This window comes from Pseudoliparis swirei, chromosome 2 (genome assembly GCF_029220125.1).
Source record: "Pseudoliparis swirei isolate HS2019 ecotype Mariana Trench chromosome 2, NWPU_hadal_v1, whole genome shotgun sequence".
NCBI lineage: Eukaryota > Metazoa > Chordata > Actinopteri > Perciformes > Liparidae > Pseudoliparis > Pseudoliparis swirei.
Window position 1 is genome coordinate 1,298,950 of NC_079389.1, and position 20,140 is coordinate 1,319,089.

Below are 20,140 nucleotides of genomic sequence, written 5' to 3' on the forward strand. Positions count from 1 at the left end.
AAAACCCTTCCTGAACCTTTTTTAAAATTTATTTAATCTCTTTGGAAAAAAACATATGTGACGATTCCTTCGCCGTCACCCGTGGGTTTCCCCCAAAAGCACCAAGGATTACCAGACCACAACGGGGTTCAGTTCGATAACATTGTTTAATTTACAAGCACACCACACAGAGCAGACCGCACAACAACGCGTCTGCTCACTCCCATACCCACTCTCAACTGAGAGCTCTTATGAAGGCGGCCTTGGTTGCTGACTGATTGCCAATCACCAGCAGCCGAGGCCAAATTGGAGACAGCTGCCACAATATCCCATATACCCTTGGAGGGATTGACCTCCTTGTGCTTTTCAGCACAACTTTTAAACAAATTTCAAAAAATATCCTTTTGTGTTTGTATATTTTGGATCAATTCGGTGTATGGAGAGAGATTAACGCGGAATTAATTAGTCCTTCCACCCTGGAAAGACTAACTGGTGAACCAAACAGCCGACTGATTTAGGAAAAGACCCCCCATTGTCCTTTTATTTGTTTTTTCTCCTTTTTCATTTTTTCTTTCATTTTTTAATCATCCGCTCAGAATATCTTATACTTGTCTCAGACTGCTCATACTGTAACACATCATTAAAACAAACGTATACCTACTTACGTGACCTGGTTGGAGAGTCGGGCCATGACTGGCAGGGGCCGAAACCGGCCTCCATCCGGCCGCCGCTTCCACCCAGGGCATGGGAATGGGAGGGACACCGGACCTTTGGCCCGGGGTGAGGAGATGGGGGGGATAGGCTGGAAAAGAAATACTTTAAACTATTACAAGCTATACATCATGCAGAGGTGGTGGAGGAGACCCTGCACTCCCATAGATTCCCGTTGGGGATGATGAGACGGGTCAACAAATTGACCCAGTTCTTTAAACCCTCATCCCCCAATGAGGAGACTACAGCTCGGGTCAGATCGAATACCAACCAATGGATGGAGGCCAACATGAATATCCTAAAAATACACTACGACCGGGTGATTACCCTCCTATTGGAGGGATCTCCTCCCTTTAGCCAGGTAGCCCCTTAGATAGAGCTCTGTTATTTGGGAGGAAGGGATTCAAGAAAAAACTCACCGTACGGTCCATCTCCACCTTAACATCCATGTTGACCTGAAGTCCAAATGTTGCGGACCCTGGCATGGCCCCGGCTGGCCTGCTAGGACAGGGAGATCAGTGGCCCCCTCTACCACCGCCGGCAAATGCCGGGGGGCTATTGGATCCGGCACAGGATCTGGACTTGGGAGCAGGAGCTGACTTCCTCTTGGACCCTGGCCCCGTGATACTGTCTAATGGTGTCCCAGGCCCTGTGTTTAATCCTAAACACAACCACTCCCCAAGTGCACCACTTCGGTCGGGCACCCGGGCGACCCGGTAGCGGGCGTCACAGACTTCTAAACCATGGTTTTTCCCCGTCCCGGACCAGGGGACTTACTCCCCACTGGGGACTCGGCCTCCCTTCTGGCCACTCCCCAAGCCCCAGAGGGCTCGGCACATCGTGGTTACGGAAACGCTGGTTCATTTGGACCCGGAGGGGGCGGTGTCGGCTCTGCCCGTCCGGCCCTCGACTCCCTTCGCCCTTACGCCCTCCCATCGGGGCACTGGTATGGACCTAGTGGCCGGGAATGAGAGCCTGCTGGACTCTCTGATTGGGAAGGAGGAGCTCGCCGCTGAGATCACACCTGAGGGGCGGCCGCCTATATGGGGGCTACCTCGGGTGCTTGTATCGAAGCCTACGGGTTCCCCTCCCCGGCCCACTCGACCCTTGGTCCCCTTGGGCCCTATGCCCTTCCACCTGTGCTCCAATTTCGACCTGGTGGCGGGGGATGAGAGCCTGCTGGACTCCCGGATTGGGGAGATCACAACTGGGGGACGGGCGCCACCTGGGGGGCCGCCTCGGGGGTTTGTATCGAGGCCTGCGGGTTCCCCTCCCGCTTCTACTCTGGGTTGTATTTAAACTCTAAATCTGTCCATCTGTACACATTACATCTATTGCACCTGTCCATCCTGGAGAGGGATCCTCCTCTGTTGCTCTCCTGAATGTTTCTTCCCTTTATTTCCCCCTGAAGGGTTATTTGGGAGTTTTTCCTGGTCCGATGTGAGGTTTTGGGGCAGGGATGTCTATGTGTACAGATTGTAAAGCACTCCGAGACAAATTTGTAATTTGTGAAATTGGGCTATACAAATAAACTGAATTGAATATGGAGATGCTCCTCGGCCTTCTGGGGGAGGAGGGGGGGCCCTCCACTGTAGTATCACAAGGGTTACTGCCGTCTTCCAGCGGGTCGCCTCCTGGGTTGGGGCCGGGGCCTACCGGTCCTTCTCCCCTCTTCCTCGTTAGGGACCAATGACATCATGAGGGTCCTCATTGACCTACTTAATGAGCAGGAGACTGGCCCAGTCCGACGGGGGGAGGCTTCCCTGGGTGACACGGTCTCACCCTCGGGTTCGGAGGGTCCTACAAGGCCCCCACTGCAGCAACCCATTAGGTACCGAGTGGAAAGGCAAAAGATTGCCGCCTGGACGCTGGAATTGGGTGAGGGGATGGTGGTCATGCTGAGGGACTCCAACCTGTCCAGGATCCCCGAGTGTTGGTGAAGATCCATAGTTCTCATGGGGCGCAGCTTCACCACCTTGGGGGGTGAATGAAACAACTTGGCACCCACCCTCGGGTTCAGAAAGTGGTTCTGGCTGTGGGCCTCAACAATTGCCTTAAGGTGCGTTCACACCAAAAGCGAAACTATTTTTCGCGTCGCCCAAAACGCGTGAGTTTACTCGCTCGACCATTCACCGTGTTCTCACCATGAGCGTCGAGACGCTCCGTGAGGGACGGGGCTTATCCCCGTGTCTCGTCTCCGTAAAGACCGTTATCATCTCCTTCATCCACCATGAATAACTAACCACTAGTTCTGCTTCATACTTGTTGTGGACATCCCACACACTAACGCCCTCGTGTTGGGTTCATGACATCACCCGTAGGCTCACTCAGCTCGGTAATTTCCACTGATGAAGTTACTGTTACATCTGAAAGATTTCCGCTTCCAGCGCTACGAGAGTGGAACTCAAGAGCTGATTGGCCCGAGTTGCGAGATTACTACCTCAAAGTTGAAATATTTCAACTCGGGGCGAAAATTGTGCCGCTGAAAACGCTGTAAATGCGTCGCCCCAAACTCGCCGCCCGGGAAAATATCACGTCTATCGCAGCCACACGCATCTGTACATTGACTTTTCATGGGATTTGGTCGCGCGAAAAAATTGTTTTGCTTTTGGTGTGAACGCACCTTTAGGGTGAATGAGGTCGCAACTATCAACAAACAGTTGCAGCAACTCGCAGCAGAGACGCACAGGAAATTCCCTCTAGCGGAGATTTTTATACCTATCATTCAGTACTCTAGCCATATTCCATCTGCCGCTCAACACCGTCTCGACCAACTTAACAACATCATCAGAAACAGCTATAGATCCTTGGAGAGGCTCTTCGAGGTGAACCGCAACGGCCTGGTGCATTGGACTGGGGCCACCGCCTCTCGTATCTTAGAGAGCTGGTTGACCCAGTTAAACTAACAATGGGGGGACCGAGACCTCAAACCCCCACACAGTCCAATGTCCTCAATCTGTCCCTCATACACCCTCTCCGGTCCGGAACTCACCTTGTTGTAGAAGGGACTATTTTTTATCCCGACTCCACTGGGAATGGACACGGCCGAGCTGAGACGAGACGTTTACAACTACCACAGGAGGCTAGTTACTAAATTACTTTGGCTTCGCTGGGAGCTCTACATCAAGGCTGTTCACTGAGCCCTCCAACTGGGAACCCAATTGGGACCGGTTGGCGGGCCCAGTGAAGGAGGCAATAGAGGGGGATCTACGGGCCTTGAGGAAGGTTCCGGGGAGAGGGATAACTTGACGGCTGAAGAACGCAGGGCATTGGCAAGGCTCAGAAGGAACTCGGATCTGGTTTTAAAACCAGCGGACAAGGGGTCAAAAATAGTAATCCAGGATAAAGCCCAGTACTCAACAGAGGCACTGAGGCAACTCCAAAACACCCAACATTACATCCCTCTGCAAAAATCCATACAGCTTGAGACTTGGCCACCAAAGTGTTTTTTAAATCCACCGACATTCACGCTCTGCTTCACAGGACGAGCTATCACCCGAGGCATACATATAGGGGAATAGTGAAGTCCCAGATATTGAGATTCAGCAGAATCTGTACGAGGATCGACAATGTGCAGACGGCCACCAAGATCCTCTTCAGAGTACTGAGGACGAGGGGATACAGCAGGACCTTCTTGCGCTCCATCAGGACGGAGGTCCAGAACCTAGAGGCCAATCTGGTGTACGCGATTCGCTGTGCGGCCTGCAAAAATATATACATTGGACAGACTAAAAACACACTCCACCTCCGCCTCAAACAACATTTATACGAAATAAACCGGAGGCCCCAGGCTCTATACACCCACTTTCGGGAACATGGGAGGGAACACCTGGAGATCTCAGGCCTGGAGTCCCGGATGGGATGGTCCGGGTTCCAGAGATTGAGAGCCGAGAGGGAGTGGATCCAGAGGCTGGGAACGGCAACGCCATCTGGCTTGAACGAGGTCCTGTAGACTTCTCGGAATATGTGGTTTCGTTCCACTAAACTCCTGGATGGTCTACAACTCTTGTGCCCGTGCATCACTTCTGTCCGCCACTACGGGGACGAAGAAAATTAACGAATAATCCTAACCAGCCAGTGCCAAGAGTTGGTTATCCAGGATTGGGAACATGCCCAAAATCGAAAAGCGTCTGTTGCTTTTGGTTTTGGTAGTTCTTGTGGTGGTAACAATTGTTTGTTTCCACAGCTTGGGTTTCCACAGCTTGGGTTTTCTACCCCTTTCTTTGGTTCTTTCCTCATGTTTTTATTACTTCATCTTTGTATTATTTTGTTATTTCCCTCTTCTCTTTTCTCTTATTTCTTGTTCTACCTTTTCGGTACTTGGGACCAAACATTTGAATTAAATGAGTCCCAGCTGGAAGCCATAATCAATTCCAGGTACCAATTAGAGGAGATGACACCCAGTTGTCACTTGACCCTCCAGGTGGGAAAATTAGTGTCCACCAATCAGAGGACCTGACACATGGAGGTGTTCCTCATATAAAAAAGAACCTTTTGTCATTTCACCTCCACAACTCCTCTGAAGAAGACTAATGAGTCGAAACGTTAGGAGGAATTGAACATTTTTTAGTTTTTTTGTTTGTTGCTTTGCGCAGACCGTAGGGTTACTTTTATTTGAGGTTTTTTATCCTGGGGTTCTTTTGAGGGAAAGGCCACTCGTCACTTTTAGACCTCTTGTGTGTGCGTCCAGTGATTTTACGGTTTTGCTTGGCCCAACAACTTCAGCCACCTCGGTGCCCTAGTGAGGGTCTAGGACTCCGTATTGGGCATCTGTGGGTGGGAATAGACTTGGTTGGTCCAAGTTGGACTTTTATTTATTTATCTTTTAAAGTGTGGTCATTATCGGACTTGGTTTTATAAAGTGTGGATTTTTAAGTGACATTGTGTCCTCTTTGGGGCACTTTTAGTGTTTTTAAGTGAATACCATAACATGCATGATATTTATATATATTTTTTATCCTATCCACACGGACCAATTCCGGGGCCTCTTGGACCCTCGGGGAGCTGAGGGGCTCGTTTTATTGGCCTTTTATTGATTTCCACCACTTGTTTAGGTCCATATGAATTAGACCGGAACAGGCACTGTTCTCGGGCCTTCCCCTCGTTTTAAACCCACATCAGAGAAAACCTTTCCTGAACCTCCCTTTTAAAAAAAAAAATCCTGGAGATCTCAGGCCTGGAGTCCCGGATGGGATGGTCCGGGTTCCAGAGATTGAGAGTCGAAAGGGAGTGGATCCAGAGGCTGGGAACGGCAACGCCATCTGGCTTGAACGAGGTCCTGTAGACTTCACGGAATGTGTGGTTTCGTTACACTAAACTCCTGGATGGTCTACAACTCTTGTGCCCGTGCATCACTTCTGTCCGCCACTACGGGGACGAAGAAAATTAACGACTAACACTAATCCTAACCCTTCAGGGATGGCAATTACACCGCCCAACCACCGGCCCACTCCCTTGTCCCGTTGGTCTTAACATTCTCTGAATGTATCCATGATTTGATTAAAAAGGTTAAACAGGACTTCAACGGGGCGAGGGAACACTGCGCCGCCCTGGGGGCCAGCCGGGTGATCTCAGCCTTCAGGACAAACAAGAATCTCAAGGATATCCTGGTCCATACGGATTTAAATAAAAAAGAGACCGGGAGGGAAGCGCTTCGGGTATCAGAGTTCGGTTTTATTCGTCTTTCCCACATTTTTAACCCCCAATCTAGAATTGCTTTTAATGTGGACCAGGTCCTACTACCGACAGCCAGTAACGTCATTTATGCTGTCCGGTGCAGGACCTGCCGCTAACTATATGTGGGGGAGACGGGCAACCAGCTGAGGATCAGGCAGCACCTGTATATGATAAACAGTGGGAAGGGCACCAGCGTCCTCTATGCACATTTTCAACTCCACGGCCTCCAGAGCCTGGAGGGCAGTGGAGCAGGGCCCAGCGGTGGAAAAGAGGTGGATTTACAGGCTGGGGACTATAGACCCGTACGGGCTGAATGAGAAATTTTAAACCTCCCCCCCCTTTTAAATGTACCCTCTTCGGATGGTTCCCATCGGGCCTTTTAACCTCCAGCTTGACACACCTGGTTGGTCCCTTGCTCTTTATTTATTTATTCATTTATTGTTTTATATACATATATGTCTGTATTTGTCTTTTCACAGGTCCTTTGTGTATTTATATCTTATCAACATATATCTTCCTTCCAAAATGTAAATTCTTTCCTTTTTTACTTCTACAAATCTTTCATCACCTATCACAAATTCATCATTTGGCTTTATTTTAACCACTTTTTTATTTACTAGATGTGTCTCTCAGGCACGTGCACAGACATTTTGGGGGGCAGGTGCTCAAACCAAAAAAAAGGGCACCCAATGCCACAAAAAGAATTCTGACAGAGTTGAAGCATAAGCAGCAATACATCCTCGACCTGCATTTCCTCTGGGCAGCATCAGACCGCTTGCTGATATTTTCTTTATGAATAAAGATGAATTATTATATAGCAACAACAGTAGGCCTACAAGCGTTCTGATTGGCTAATGGGTCGTCATGCCAGCCACGTATTGCCCTCCTCGCTGGTCTGATACGGATCAGTATTGCCCTCTTACGTCATTTTCAAAATGAGCGATATTGATAGACATCAACAGACATCCCTCTGAACAATACCAGAGAGGCCTTATGATTTTTTTTCAGTCTGGCCACGCAAATCCTAGACTAGCCCCTGTTAAATAGAACGGAATAAGAATGCTCTCTCTTCTCTCTCTCTCTCCCCCTCTCTCTATTCTCTAAACATAACTAACGTCAGTAAACAGCTGCAAGGCTTTGAAATCACGGATTTCGTGAGTTTTTTTAATTTTATTTTTAGGAAACGACGGACCAGTTGTGACATCATGTTTTCAGCAGCGCTAATGTTGTTGATTTATCACAAAACAACGTCAGGAGACAAACACCGTCATGACCTGTGTGTCTGATGCTGCGGGTCAGAGGAGAAGGAGGTGCACCCGTTTAGTGGCACGAGGAGCACTGCGCGGAGGAGGAAGTGGAGGAGGGAGGGGCGCGGCGGGTGGAGCATGTCGGGGCAAAGTTCTCAAATAAATGCCCCGTCGGATATTAAAACACATTTGGGGGGACTTGATGACAGAGAGTAACCTTTATTCTTAAATACTGATGAATAAAAAAAGTGGGAGGCAGCAGTTATTTCTGACGGCTTCGAGAGAAGCCTCAGGGATTCTGCTCCATTCAGCTGAATGTTTTCATGACTTGTTTGTTATTTAGCGTTTGGTTGATGACTTGTAAACTTGTTCCTATAATAAAGTGTTATGGGTCAACCATGCTTAAACTACTTTTGATTTCTCACACGGTAAAGGAACACTTATTTCCACCACACTTTACAGAAAGCGTCCATAACTGTACAGATGCCCTCTGGCCTGTCTGCCCCTTCCTGTGCCTTAGTGTTCTGGTAGGTTTCTGTGTTGGGTACAACAGTCGTAGCAAAGCTTTTCTTGCTGCTAGGTCTCGTATACTGTACGTCTCGTCTGGATATTCTCCCACTCGTGCTTCCGGCTGGGTCCTGTATATCCCCGAAGACGGGATCTTGAATGATTCTGACCTGCCTTTCCATAAACAGAACCAGATCATGGAACGTAGGTCTCTGCTGTGTTCTTTCAGTGATGTCACATACAGCAGATTGCCATTTCTCTCAAAGCTTAAATGGAAGTTTGAAAACAAGTCTTTTCATGTTGGATGGTGAGTCCAGCTCTGACATGTATGGTAGGTCCTGAACTGCATTACCACAGCCTCTCAGATAGAGGGCGTAGCTATGAAGTGCTTTTCCATCATCTGTGCGTATTTGGTTCCAGTTCAAGGCCTTTTCGACGTATGCAGATATGATTTTGAATTCATTGCCAAAGTGATATTTAAGTAGGTGCTTTGCTTCCTGGTAATCAGTGGTGGCGTTCATGTGAAAGCAGCTTTGGACGAGTTTCTTAGGCTGTCCAACCGTATACTGCTCCAGGAAGTACAGTCGATCCTCATTGCTCTTGGTCTTGTCCTCGATGTTGTGCTCGAAAGCCTTCATAAATGGCCTGAAAGTTAGAGGATCGCCGTCAAACATCAACACTTCCCTTCTTGGCAGTTTAGATTCTTTCTGCTGTATCACGAGCAGGTCCGTCTGTCTTTGTATGATGTTTGTGAGATCGATGCTCTGAGCTATTTCACATCTGGGAGTGGATTCTCCTCGTCTGGGTTGTCCATCAGAAACCACAGCTCTACGTGTGGGAGGGTTTGTCGGAGCCCTCGGTGGTTGCTCAGTTATTGGTCGGTGCTGAGTGTACATCATTCTTTGTAAGGGGGTTTTAGGTATGGTTCCTATCCATGCAAACTCCAGTTGTGTTAGACTTTCTTCCATTTTGGCAGATGCATATCTCCGTTTTTTAGTTTCTTTTCCAGATTCTGAGGCTCCACTTTCAAATTCCTCTAGGGCCTTTAGCCTTGCATCAGCTGCTGCAAGATCTGCTTCCAGGTCCAGGGATTCCATTCTTAATCTCAGCTGATGCTTCTCCGTTTCCAGTTCATGTTTCTTTTTCAGAGCTTCAGCTCTGTCTGCAGCTACCTTAATTCGTGCTGAAACCACTGAAGAAGATCTGGAACCTTTGGAAACTTTAGAACCTTTAGAACTCCTTGAGCTGGTCTGTGAGACGCTGTCCCCAGCATCAACAAGATGTTGTGGGTCAGGCTGAAGTTTTAACCATTGATCCATCTCAGACATAAAAGCTTCATAATCCGCCATTTTGGGCTCTAACCAGTCCAAGTTTTCATTTATTCTCACATCCTCAGACAGCAATAACTGAACAGAATGATGACTCTTTAAATTCATCCAGCAGTTTTAGAAATTCATTTGCAGCTTTCTTCACAACGTCAACATCAGCACACTCTCTCATCATTGTTTTTATTTCATTCATGTTCCGTGTGCAGTGTGAGAGTTTCCCTCTCCGTGTCGCGCTGAGTGATTTAAATGCTTTCTTTTGTTGCGCCGCGTCCATCTCAATACTATCGGCTTCAGTGAGTCCCGATGCAGATCCTTCCGCCATTATTTCACTTTTCGTTCTCAGCCTTTAATTTTCGTTTGTGCAGGTTTTTTCCAAGTAACTCGGAATGTTTTTGTTGGAATATTCGTAAGTATTTTGTGGCTTCTTTATTTATTTATATTCGTTCATGCGCATGTCCGCGCTTTGTTTCCGTGCAGCGATATTGATCCGCGGTGTCCTGGGACCTATAGTTTGATTGATTCCGTAATTTATAGGCAGCTTATGGATTCATTTGTCTGTCCATCAAACACTTCTTTCATTTCCTTTGTCCGTTTTAATGTTTGATCGTAACCAGGTTCAGAAGACGGCGCGTCTGCTCGTTACTCACGGTACCGGTGAGATCAGATTCTGGCTGCAGTTCAGATGAATCCGAAGCGACAGCGACTCCGGGCTTCACTCAGATCCACGTTGCTGGCGTTCTTTGTGGCATTCAGATGGGTATTTTTAACTTAGTGTAGAGGCGGTCGGTGAATTAACGCGCAGTATTCGTAATGTCACTTTCAATCATTTTATTGTATCACAGAAAATAAAGTAAAACTCTTTAACAGAAAATAAACCATCTTATTTCTAAATGCCTTTCCAAGGGCGATATCTTAGCGTGCGCTTGTGCGGTTAAAAATAGTTTCCCTTCCGCTCTCTCAAACAAAAACACCTGCCGGCACTCAGGTGCCGGGCTTTTATAATTGCGTCATCAAAACGTGACCAAAACAGACAGGTAAACACAAATCACATTATGGCTTCTACATACCTCATCTGAAGATACAACACAACGTCAAGTCACAACGGGGTCAGCGAGTTTCAACCAATTAATTTTCCAGCGACTACCCGGTTCTGATGGGATGGGGCGTCAGCCATGGTTAAAGCCATCAGATGAGACACTTGCTGCTAGGTCAAAGCTGAGAGCAATTCAATTCAATTCAATTCAGTTTATTTGTATAGCCCAATTTCACAAATTACAAATTTGTCTCGGAGTGCTTTACAATCTGTACACATAGACATCCCTGCCCCAAAACCTCACATCGGACCAGGAAAAACTCCCAAATAACCCTTCAGGGGGAAAAAAAGGGAAGAAACCTGGAGGAGAGCAACAGAGGAGGATCCCTCTCCTAGGATGGACAGATGCAATAGATGTAATGTGTACAGAAGGACAGATTTAGAGTTAAAATACATTCAATGAATATGACAGTGTATGAATAGTTCATAGTAGGCATATTCCACGATGGAGACCTCCACGATCCATCAGGCAGATGGCGGTGGGGAGGAGGAGTGGCGGAGTCTCAACAGGACAGTGGCGTAGTCATGAGCAGGAATTCCACGACCCAGGCGATCCATCAGGCAGATAGGATCTATGCCGTCTCATAGGGTCCGATGACCCCATGAGACGTAAAGTCAAAAGGACTTCGGGAGAAAGCAGAGTTAGTAACGTGTGATTGAGAGATGAAAATTCATCCTTAAGGAGAGAAAAAGAGGAGATAGGTACTCAGTGCATCCTAAAACGTCCCCGGCAGCTATAAGCCTATAGCAGCATATCAAGGGGCTGGACCAGGGCAAACCTGATTCAGCCCTAACTATAAACTCTGTCAAAGAGGAAGGTCTTAAGTCTACTCTTAAACGAGGTGACTGTGTCTGCCTCCCGGACTGAAATTGGAAGCTGGTTCCATAAAGAGGAGCTTGATAACTAAAGGCTCTGGCTCCCATTCTACTTTTTAAGACTCTAGGAACTACAAGTAGTCCCGCATTTAGTGAGCGTAGCTCTCTAGTGGGGCAATATGGTACGACAAGCTCCTTAAGATATGATGGAGCATCACCAATCAAGGCTTTGTAGGTTAAGAGAAGAATTTTAAAAGTGATTCTTGATTTTACTGGGAGCCAGTGCAGAGCAGCTAGTGCAGGAGTGATGTGATCTCGTTTCTTAGTTTCAGTGAGAACACGAGCTGCAGCATTCTGGATCAACTGGAGGGACCTAAGAGATTTATTAGAGCAGCCTGATAATAAGGAGTTGCAGTAATCCAGTCTCAAGTAACGAAACGCCGTGAACCAATTTTTCTGCATCTTTGTGAGACAAGATGTGCCTGATTTTTGAAATATTACGTAGATGAAAGAATGCAGTCCTTGAGATTTGCTTTACGTGGGAGTTAAAGGACAAGTCCCGATCAAAGATAACGCCAAGATTCTTTACAGTGGTGTTGGATGCCAGGGCAATGCCGTCTACAGAATCCACATCACCAGATAATTGAACTCTGAGGTGCTCAGGGCCGATTAAAATTACTTCGGTTTTGTCTGAGTTTAACATCAAGAAGTTGCAGGTCATCCATGTTTTTATGTCTTTAAGACATGCTTGAATTTTACAGAGTTGGTTGCTCTCTCTGGTTTTATCGATAAATATAGTTGAGTGTCATCTGCATAACAATGAAAGTTTATGGAGTGTTTCCTGATAATATTGCCCAAAGGAAGCATGTATAAGGTAAATAAAATTGGTCCAAGCACAGAACCTTGTGGAACTCCGTGATTAACGTTGGTGGTTATCGAGGCGTCATCGTTTACAAATACAAACTGAGATCGATCTGATAAATAGGATTTAAACCAAATTAGTGCCGTGCCTGAAATGCCAATCGACTGCTCCAGTCTCTGTAACAGGATGTCATGGTCAATGGTGTCGAATGCAGCACTAAGGTCTAACAAGACCAGGACAGAGAGGAGTCCTTTATCTGCTGCCATTAAGAGGTCATTTGTAATTTTCACCAGTGCCGTCTCGGTGCTGTGGTGTTTTCTAAATCCTGATTGAAATTTCTCAAATAAACTATTATGATGTAGAAAGTCGCACAACTGATTTGCGACCACTTTCTCAAGGATCTTGGAGAGGAAGGGGAGGTTAGAGATCGGTCTGTAGTTAGCCAATACCTCTGGATCCAGAGTGGGCTTCTTCAGGAGAGGTTTAATAACAGCCACCTTGAAGGAGTGTGGTACGTGGCCTGTTAGCAGAGACACATTGATAATATCTAATAGAGAGTCGCCAATTAAAGGCAAAACGTCTTTAAGCAGCCTCGTCGGGATGGGGTCCAAGAGACAGGTAGACGTGTTCGAAGTAGAAACCGTTGAAAATAATTGGTCACGGTTGATAGGAGAAAATCCCTCCAAATATAGCAATGCAGATGTGCACACAACAATTAGCCACAAAGTAACACTACAACGGTAACATTTCGATGAAGATTATGAAACGAGAACAACCAGCAAAGTAAAGGTACTCACCGAGTTTGTCAGATGTCGTCACTGGGATTTGTTGGGATGTTCTCTGGCAAATGTTGGAAATAAATGCGTTTATATCACAAGTTGCGACGGATGAAAGTTGGTTGAAGATTCAAAGTTCAAGAGTGAAGGTTCAGGTAAAAGGTTGTTGCTCTCACTCTGGGTTTCTGAAGGGTCTGATCACAACATTGGACCCTCCAGCTTGGGCGTTCTACATTCCGTTCTATGGTTCCATTTCACAGATCCACATTCTAAACTCACCTTTGATCTTAATTCAGCTCTGAATGAACCAAAATGGTTAAATAAAAGTTTATTATGATATTCATTGAATCATAAGCCAGACTTGGTGGATTCAATCCCTTACTCGTACAGAATACACACATTTTAGGACCATATTTGACTCAATTCTTTGACAAAAACAATAATACTTTTAGAATATCTGCATTATGGACACAATCAACACATGTTTAACTGTCACAGGTGTGTCAGGGGGTGAGGATCAGGTGCAGAGAAACAGGACTCAATATGAATATCAAAAAACTCTTTTTAATGAGGCAAAAAGTTCCACAAAAAAAACAAAGTCCAAAAAGGAGCAGGCAGAGAATCAGAGGTCAGATCAGGCAGGGTTAATACAGGCAGGTCAGAGATCCACAGGGCACAAGGAAGACAGAACTAAAGACAACAAACCAGCAGGAGACAAAAATGGCTACTTCTTTCAAACAAGACACACATACACTCTGTCATATTCATTGAATGTTTATGTACTGTTCATGTGTGTCTATCCTGGAGAGGGATCCTCCTGTTTCTCTCCTGAAGGGCTCTCACCTTTTTACCCCTGAAAGTTTTTTTTTTCTATTTCTTGGGAGTTTTTTCTGATCCGATATTAGGTCAAAGGTCAGGGGTGTACAGACTGTAAAACACTCCGAGGCAAATTCATAATTTTAGATATTGGACTAGATAAAATGAACTGAATTTAATAAACTTCTTAAACTTGTGTAAGAAGTTGTGACCAGTGCAGTTCACGTGAGCTACAGTTTGATCCCTATGCAGAGACGATTGGTGCACACTCGGGGGGCGTTGGGGGCTCACCCGGTTGTCTTAATGGAACACTGGATACGGTCTATTCATCAGCTAGGCGAGCGATAACCCTGTCAGTACACGCACTGCTCACAGCAGGCTACCTGGCATAAATCATGGCAGATCTGTGTACTTGCGAGGGGGCACGCTGCCGATGACCAGGGTGGAAAAAAGAGACTGTCTGGACTGCAAGGAAGGGTCATCTGAATGATTAATTGTTTTTATTAGTCATCCGCAGAGGTGATACAAGAGGGACGACGAATCCACGGGTAGCTTTCAGGTGCGTTCTCTCCCATTTGCAAGTGATCGGTGTGAATTTGAACTAAAGAGTTGACGTCTCTTACTCTCTGACTGCTAAATCCATCCGTTACACCTCCTGAATATGTACTTACTATTGCTCTTAAAGATCACACAAAAAATTACTTTTCTGGAGAGGTTTTCAGTAACCAGGTCACTGTGGTGTTCCCAGGGATTTGGAGCTGTCAAAAAGACACCTGAGTTTTTACCATCCCGATTGAAGTTCAATGGGAATATCAGATCAAAGGGAAGGAGGCCGCTCACTCAAATAAAATGCTGGAACAAAACGTGCAAAACAAGACAGATATCTCCTCAGAGGACGCAGTGTTTTTGAAGAAAAGATTCGGAATCTGCTTTTTTTATTTTTAATAAAGAAAATTGACAGAAGGTGTATATTCATCTGGACATATGTCCAAATACTGTTCGTAACATCAAATAAAATGAAGCGAGAAGCAAAACATTTTCGTTTTTCAAATTGATTCCAAGATTGTATTTGGGAAAAGTCCTGGAAAATGTGTTACATTCATATGTTCATTGACAGTTTTATTAAAAGAATACACATATTTATTCTTTTAATCAAACTAATGTCTCATTTATTCGTGTCATTTAAGGTATATACGAGATTTTTACAAAATGTTTGATTATGGAAATTTGGTTTAAAGTCCTGGAAAGTTCCTGGAAATCCATTGGTCAACATGTGTATGAATCCTGTCATTGGTCAACATGTGGATGAACCCTGTCATTGGTCATGTGGATGAACCCTGTCATTGGTCATGTGTATGAACCCTGTCATTGGTCAACATGTGTGAACCCTGTTCATTGGTCATGTGTATGAACCCTGTTCATTGGTCAACATGTGTATGAACCCTGTCATTGGTCAACATGTGTATGAACCCTGTTCATTGGTCATGTGTATGACCCCTGTCGTTGGTCAACATGTGTATGAACCCTGTCATTGGTCAACATGTGTATGAACCCTGTCATTGGTCAGCATGTGTATGAACCCTGTCATTGGTCCACATGTGTATGAACCCTGTCATTGGTCCACATGTGTATGAACCCTGTCATTGGTCCACATGTGTATGAACCCTGTCATTGGTCCACATGTGTATGAACCCTGTCATTGGTCAACATGTGTATGAACCCTGTCATTGGTCAACATATGTATGAACCCTGTCATTGTTCATGTGTATGACCCCTGTCATTGGTCAACGTGTGTATTCAGATTATTTGTATAGCTGAGAAAAAAATCTACTCATGAGTCTCCCCCCGTCCACCCGAAGGCTTTCGAAGTCAATGGAGACCCAAGGAAAGGCACGGGCCAGCGAATATTATTTAGACATTCCTCGTCCGGTAGATCTTCAACCCACTACCCCGATCGTGAATGTGTGCTTTAACGGAATCCGGTCCAGGTATAGGTCGAGGTCCGGTACAGAGTTTATTTTTACTACAAATAATCAATAATCCTGTCACTTAACTATCATGGATGGGTCGTATCTACTAAGATACCCCCCCAATTCATTTTTTTATTTTCTATCTATAGTGGGAAAGGGGCCTTTAACCTCCCCACCCGGGAGATGTATCTTAAACCCTGTCCAATCCAAAGCAACCTTTTCAGGGAATCCAATATATTAATCCCCATACTGGGTGTGGTTTATTCAAATCAGCGTCAGCCATTTTGATTCTGCTCTCCCCTGGCCTCCAAAATGTCCGCCTCCCTGGAAATCAATCCAATTATTCCCCAGAACACTTAAAAAATGGGCCAACAACCCAGGTTTTTGTTGTTACATCCCAACCCTATACCCTACCCAGAGACCTTCTTGCCAAAAAATATTATCTTTTATTTTTTGTTTTGTAAAAATCATAATCATCCTTATAATGATAATCATCCCCATAGTCCTCCTAATACTCCTCATAATAACAATCAAAACACAAACCATAATAATAATCATCCTAATAGTAATAATAATAATAATTACCATTAAACAAATGACAACCTAAAACTAAATCATTTAATAATTTCCCACCTGCCCTCCAAACCAAATCGGTAATCATCCCTAACCTCACTATAAAAAAAACGGTATTTCCCCCCCTCCCTTCCCATGAAATACCCCCAACCCATAATCTCAATCATAAATAATAAAATTAAACCGTCACACTAATACCCCTCAACCCCTTCCCCCCCACCCCTATGCTTCATAGCCCCCCCTAATTTACTTCTTCCGAAAACGCGGGGTCGGACCCTCCCCCCTACCGGAGCCCCGCGCCCCCCATCGCCTGGCCGGCCCCCGCGACCGCATCCGCGGAGCCCCTCCCCGACTGGGGGATCCGAAGGGAGGACCCTGCAGCCGCACAGGTCCCCCCCACGGAGCCATTCGGGAGCCCCCCGGTGTCGCCTGCTCCATCCGCTCCACGGCCGGAGGCCCGGCACCTCCGGACCCCACCCTCGGAGACCCCACAACGGGGGACCCGACCGGGGGGAACTCAAGAGGGGGCGGCGGAGGAGGCTCCATCCGCCCCCCCGGAAGACGACCCACCTCCCATCCCCCTCACCACCTCCATAGCCTCCCAAAGCGTCTCCGGATTCACCGGTTTTTATTTTTTTATCATCCACTTGACGGCCACCTCCCATTCTTCCTGGTGGTCCCCTCCGTCGACTCGCCCCAGGTCCCTCTTCACCTCCTCAATCATTCCCACATAATGCCCCTCCAGGATCTGTAGGCTTGTCTTCAGCCATTGTGCGGCGCCCCCTTCCAGCAAGACCGCCGTGGATGGTCTGGGGGAGGCTGGACAAACCACCCCCGCCAAATACTCCTTTACACGGGCCAGAGCCCTCGGGACCGCCTCCATCCGGGCCCCCTTCCTGGCGTAGTCCAGGTGATGGTGTGCCCTCAGCAGGGAATACATAAGCCGCACCTCTGTTTGGAACGCTGTATACGGTCTCGGCATTGTCGTCCTGCTGCTCTTTTTAACCCGATTCTCTGCAACAAGAGAAACACATCCGTCCTCATAACCACCCCAACCACCACCACCACAACACCCACCACCCCCCCGTGGATCATTAAATAATGATGAGGGCTAGGGTTAGGGTTTGGGGTGAGTGGTTAAGTTTAGGATAAAAGTACCAATTTAGGGTTAGGTTTTAGGATTATGGTCAAAACCAGAGTTTGAGGTTAGGCCCGGGTCCCGTTTTTAGGTTTTCTAGGATTTGGGCCTGATCAGGTTTTAATCTTATGGTTAGATCTTACCCTCCCCTCCACTAAAATGAGGGAGAAAAAAAGGGGGGCAGAACTGAAAGGGGAGGTGTACGATTGCACCAAGAACCCTTCCTCACCTTGTTTGAGGCGAGTCTGCATACCTGCCTGCCCTCTCCCCCCAGGGGAGAGCCAGGAGGTAGGAGGGGTCTAATCTAAAACCTAACAATTTTTGGCTAGTCTCCCAATCCGGGTTTAGGATTTGAGCCAGGGTTTGTAAGGTCATGGAACGCAGGAGGAATCACCCTTCACTCCAAACGGCCCCCAATCCCTCATCTCCTATTCAAGCCTTTAGGATGTACTGTTCCTAGTTTTTGAATCCTGAATATAATTAACCCGACCTGAATATAGTCAACAAGACCTAAATGAAGCCCACAATTCAATTCAATTCAGTTTATTTGTATAGCCCAATATTACAAATTTGTCTCGGAGTGCTTTACAATCTGTACACATAGACATCCCTGCCCCAAAACCTCACATCGGACCAGGAAAAACTCCCAAATAACCCTTCAGGGGGAAAAAAGGGAAGAAACCTGCAGGAGAGCAACAGAGGAGGATCCCTCTCCAGGATGGACAGATGCAATAGATGTAATGTGTACAGAAGGACAGATTTAGAGTTAAAATACATTCAATGAATATGACAGTGTATGAATAGTTCATAGTAGGCATATTCCACGATGGAGACCTCCACGATCCATCAGGCAGATGGCGGTGGGGAGGAGTGGGCGGAGGCTCAACAGTGGGCGGAGGCTCAACAGGACAGTGGCGTAGTCAGGAGCAGAAATTCCACGACCCAGACGATCCATCAGGCAGATAGGATCTATGCCGTCTCATAGGGTCCGATGACCCCATGAGACGTGAAGTCAAAAGGACTCCGGGGAGAAAGCAGAGTTAGTAACGTGTGATTGAGAGATGAAAATTCATCCTTAAGGAGAGAAAAAAGAGGAGATAGGTACTCAGTGCATCCTAAAACGTCCCCCGGCAGCTATAAGCCTATAGCAGCATATCAAGGGGCTGGACCAGGGCAAACCTGATTCAGCCCTAACTATAAGCTCTGTCAAAGAGGAAGGTCTTAAGTCTACACTTAAACGAGGTGACTGTGTCTGCCTCCTGGACTGAAGGTGGAAGCTGGTTCCATAAAAGAGGAGCTTGATAACTAAAGGCTCTGGCTCCCATTCTACTTTTTAAGACTCTAGGAACTACAAGTAGTCCCGCATTTAGTGAGCGTAGCTCTCTAGTGGGGCAATATGGTACTACAAGCTCCTTAAGATATGATGGAGCATCACCAATCAAGGCTTTGTAGGTTAAGAGAAGAATTTTAAAAGTGATTCTTGATTTTACTGGGAGCCAGTGCAGAGCAGCTAGTGCAGGAGTGATGTGATCTCTTTTCTTAGTTTCAGTGAGAACACGAGCTGCAGCATTCTGGATCAACTGGAGGGACCTAAGAGATTTATTAGAGCAGCCTGATAATAAGGAGTTGCAGTAATCCAGTCTCAAGTAACGAACGCGTGAACCAATTTTTCTGCATCTTTTGAGACAAGATGTGCCTGATTTTTGAAATATTACGTAGATGAAAGAATGCAGTCCTTGAGATTTGCTTTACGTGGGAGTTAAAGGACAAGTCCTGATCAAAGATAACGCCAAGATTCTTTACAGTGGTGTTGGATGCCAGGGCAATGGCGTCTACAGAATCCACATCACCAGATAATTGAACTCTGAGGTGCTCAGGGCCGATTAAAATTACTTCGGTTTTGTCTGAGTTTAACATCAAGAAGTTGCAGGTCATCCATGTTTTTATGTCTTTAAGACATGCTTGAATTTTACAGAGTTGGTTGCTCTCCTCTGGTTTTATCGATAAATATAGTTGAGTGTCATCTGCATAACAATGAAAGTTTATGGAGTGTTTCCTGATAATATTGCCCAAAGGAAGCATGTATAAGGTAAATAAAATTGGTCCAAGCACAGAACCTTGTGGAACTCCGTGATTAACGTTGGTGGTTATCGAGGCGTCGAGATGAGAAATAACTACTCATGAGTCCCCCCCCGGTCCACCCGAAGGCTTTCGAAGTTAATGGAGACCCAAGGAAATGCACGGGCCAGCGAATATTATTTAGACATGCCTCGTCCGGTAGATCTTTCACCCACTACCCCGGTCGTGAATGTGTGCTTTAACGGAATCCGGTCCAGATATAGGTCGAGGTCCGGTACAGACAAAATAGTTGAGACCGGCCCTCAATTTCAACCCCAACATCCCATCATACAAACCATGAAACCCAAACCCTAAAATTCAAAAAACCTCGGGATTCAAACCCAACCTGTAACCCGCGTGTCACCGTCGCCGGCCTTCCCAACTCTCCCCCAACAGCCTTGAATTCCAACCCGTCCACCAGGTAAACCTTTGTTTGTTTTACTGCGTCACTACATTGGTTTGTTGTCCATGTATATCTATATATGTATATATATACATATATATCTATCCATATATATCTATACATATCC

The 20,140-nt window shown here is 46.3% G+C and overlaps 1 long non-coding RNA gene across 1 annotated transcript in view; it reads right to left on the reverse strand.

The window, feature by feature from the left end:
- Nucleotides 1–18,564: 18,564 nt before the first annotated feature.
- LOC130208262 (uncharacterized) overlaps nucleotides 18,565–20,140 on the reverse strand; it is a 226,752-nt gene continuing 225,176 nt past the window's right edge. Inside the window, exon 2 of the long non-coding RNA XR_008834395.1 lies at nucleotides 18,565–19,618. This is a non-coding gene — a long non-coding RNA (uncharacterized LOC130208262). The remainder of the gene's footprint in view (nucleotides 19,619–20,140) is intronic.